Source organism: Bos taurus, chromosome 25 (genome assembly GCF_002263795.3).
Source record: "Bos taurus isolate L1 Dominette 01449 registration number 42190680 breed Hereford chromosome 25, ARS-UCD2.0, whole genome shotgun sequence".
Lineage (NCBI taxonomy): Eukaryota > Metazoa > Chordata > Mammalia > Artiodactyla > Bovidae > Bos > Bos taurus.
In genome coordinates this window covers 33,265,001-33,268,431 of record NC_037352.1, presented here as the reverse complement: position 1 = coordinate 33,268,431, position 3,431 = coordinate 33,265,001, and the positions used below count along the sequence as shown (strand labels likewise).

The following is a 3,431-nucleotide window of genomic DNA, read 5'->3' as shown; positions in this document are numbered from 1 at the left end:
TTCTCCAGGGGATCTTCCCCACTCAGGAATCGAACCCAGGTCTCCTGCATTGCAGGCAAATTCTTTACCGTCTGAGCCACCAGACCTGGAGTAAGTCTTTCCCAATAGGGCTCTGGACCCCTAATCCCAAAACTTGTATCACAAACACAATCATTAAAATATTTTTTAGCAAACATCACATATATATTTGCCACTTGGATGGCAAATGGGTACCTAAAACTTAACACCTCTAAGCCAGAGATCTTAATTTGTACCCAAATTACTATTTGGGAATTCTGTGGCAGTCCAGGGAATTTAGGACTCAGAACTTTTGTTGCTGGGGGCCCAGGTTCAATCCTTGGTAGAGAAACTAAAAGCCCATAATCCGTGTGGTACAGCCAAAAAATAAAAATTTAATATTTGTTCCCCAACACACACATAGACATATTCACTTACAAATTACATACCTTCTTGTTCGTATAAATTATTTTTAAAATGTTCGTCACATAACAATGCAAAAACAGAATCTAAGAAGAATGTTCTAAAGATGAAAGTGAAAAGTGGAAGTGTTAGTTGCTCAGTTATGTCCAACTCTTTGTGACCCCACAGACTAGAGGAGCCACCCAGGCAGGGTTCTCTAGTCCATGGAATTCTCCAAGCAAGAATACTGGAGTGAGTAGCCATCCCTTTTTCCAGGGGATCTTCCCAACCTAGGTATTAAATCTGGGTCTCCTGCATTGCAGGCATATTCTTTACCACGTGATCCACCAGGGAAGCCCCTGGTTCTAAAGATGAGATGAACAATATGTGAATGTTTTATTTATTAAAAGTAAAAAGTTGGTTTGTTGCTTTCAGTTAAAAAGAGACTTAACTTGGATGAGCAATGCGACTGAATATGTCAGATCTGATGAGCTGGTCCTCGGTTTCACGGAAAAACGCGGCTGCCAAGGAGCTCCAGCAAGAGAGGGAAGTGTCAGCTCCGTCTTCTCATGCGTCTTACAGCATCAGCATCATCTTCAATCTCTGCTTTCTTTTCCAGAATCTTACACAGCCACAAGTCTATTCTGTAAGGGTTAATTGTGTTAAAACTGAGTGATTGTCTTCCAGCTAACTGGGCACAGGCCCACAGCACCTCTACATCCCCCTTGGTAGCCCCCTGCACTGGGGGCCTCTCCCAAGCCCCTTCACCCAGGAGTACTAACTGCTGCCACACTGAGGCTGTGCCTGTCTTCATGGATTTCCCTTAACTCTGCCCAGTCCATTGTCAAATCTCCTTTATTAAACTCCTCAGTAATCCCCACTGACTGCTCCTGTTTCCTATATCAGCCTGGACCCTGCCTGATACATACCTTGAAGGAAACCAACAAACAAGCAAAGGCGTTGCTGGCCAGCCTCTGAGGACCTACACACCTCCTTAGGACACTTTACTATAAGTACTTTAGGGCCATCTGACCAGCATAAAGTGAGGACAAGCATCAACCCTGCATGTTAAGAAAGGAGGGAGGAGGAAGAAGGGAGGAAGGAAGAAAAAGAAAGAAATAAACAGGTAGGGAGGGAAGAAAGAAGGAAGAAAGAAAAATTATGTTTTGTTTCCTCCCCCAGGTAGTTGTTTTGCACCCAGAGGTGACTGTCCCTCATGTAGGCCACTGGACAAAGCCCTGGCTAGAGAAAATTTATACACACGATGGCTGGAGTTGGAGCATAAACAGCTCTGCCCCTTGTTCACTGGATGAACTTGGGTACGTGGGTCAGCCTCTCCCCGTATAGGCTCCCAGGCAGTGGGATGAAGTGGGAGGGTGGATCTCGGAAAGACAGTTGTAAGCAGGGTGCTCCATACTTCCAGGGCTGGAAGGAGCACCTGCGCTTTGAAAGTGAAAGTGAAAGTGTTAGTCTCTCTCAGTCCTGTCCGACTCCTGGGACCCCATGGACTGTAGCTCGCCAGGCTCCTCAGTCCGTGGAATTCTCCAGGCAAGAATACTGGAGTGGGCAGCCAGTGCCTTCTCCAGGGGATCTTCCTGACACAGGGACGGAACCTGGATCTCCCACAGTGCAGGCAGATTCTTTATGGTCTGAGCCACCAGGGAAGCCTGTGCTTTGGGGACCACCCAATTCCTCCGGCCACTTCTCTCAAAACCTCCTTTTAGCAGTACCTCCTCCTGAATCCTGGGCAGGGTGGCGCCAGCTCCAGGGCTCTAGCACTGAGAGAAGCAAATCCCTGGGCTCAGTTGTCACCGTCTCCCCTGGGGTCTGAACCTTTAGCACACTGCCTGGCTGGTGAGGGCCTCACATCTCCTCCCCACCCAGCACCCCACCTGCCCCAGGTGGGGCCAGCTCTCACTGCAGGCCTCAGAGAGGGAAAGGATCTGGCCGAGGCCCCTCCCCCAGGCAACTACTATGGACCTCAGGGTCCCGCGACGTCTCTTTCCGATAGGGTCCCGGTTCTCAGCCCCCACCGAGCAGGCCTGGATCAGACGGGCTCTGCGCAGGGAAACCGAGGCTCCTAACTGCGGGCTTCTGGTTTTTCCAGTAGTCATGTATGGATGTGAGAGCTGGATCATAAAGAAGACTGAGCCCCGAAGTATTGATCCTTTTGAATTGTGGTATTGGAAAAGACTCTTGAGAGTCCCTTGGGCTGCAAGGAGATCCAACCAGTCAATCCTAAAGGAAATCAGTCCTGAATGTTCATTGGAAGGACTGATGCTGAAGCTGAGACTCCAATACTTTGGCCACCTAATGCGAAGAGCCGACTCTTTAGAAAAGACCCTGATGCTGGGAAAGACTGAAGGCAGGAGGAGAAGGGGATGACAGAGGACGAAATGGTTGGATGGCATCACCGACTCAACGGACGAGTTCGAGCAAGCTCCGGGAGATGGTGAAGGACAAGGGAAGCTGTGCTGCAGTCCATGGGGACGCAGAGTCGGACACAACTGAGCGACTGAACAACTGCGGCTTCTACACCCTCTAGGTTGCCGCATCAGAGCACACATCCCACCTAAGCCGCAGTTTTCGGATTCCGGATTTGCCTAGGGACTCGGAGGAGTGCTGTCGCTCTGGGAAAGATGAATGAAAGGAGGAGTGGGGCGGGGCCCGGCGGGGAGGGGGCGTGGTCGCTGGCGGGGCGGGGCTGCGGGCGGGGCGGGGCCGCGCAGGGCCGTTCCGCAGCTCGCCGGCGCCCCGCCCCGCCCCGCCCCCGTGCCGCAGCTCGGAGGCCCCGCCCCGGTCCGCCCCTCCGCTCGCTCCCCAGGCCGCCGCGGTGCGGAGTGGTTGCCGGAGCCGGTATCCGAGACGCGGCGGCGGCGGTGCCGCGAGCCCCGAGCCCAGCCCGGCCCGGCCCGGCCCGCGCTCTCCGCCCCTGCCTCCCTGGCCGGCGGCGGCGGCGGCTGCGGGCGAGCGCGCGGGGCCCGGGCCGCCCCCAGCCCCAGACCCGCCGGGCCCCGCCCCCCGCCGAGTGC

The 3,431-nt window shown here is 53.7% G+C and overlaps 1 long non-coding RNA gene across 1 annotated transcript; it reads right to left on the bottom strand.

The window, feature by feature from the left end:
- Positions 1 to 771: 771 nt before the first annotated feature.
- Positions 772 to 3,309, bottom strand: LOC104970383 (uncharacterized). Its single transcript, XR_009492870.1, has 2 exons — positions 1,663 to 3,309; positions 772 to 1,460 (listed from the first exon to the last, which is right to left on the bottom strand). It is a non-coding gene; the product is annotated as an uncharacterized lncRNA (long non-coding RNA).
- Between the last annotated feature and the right edge of the window lie 122 nt (positions 3,310 to 3,431).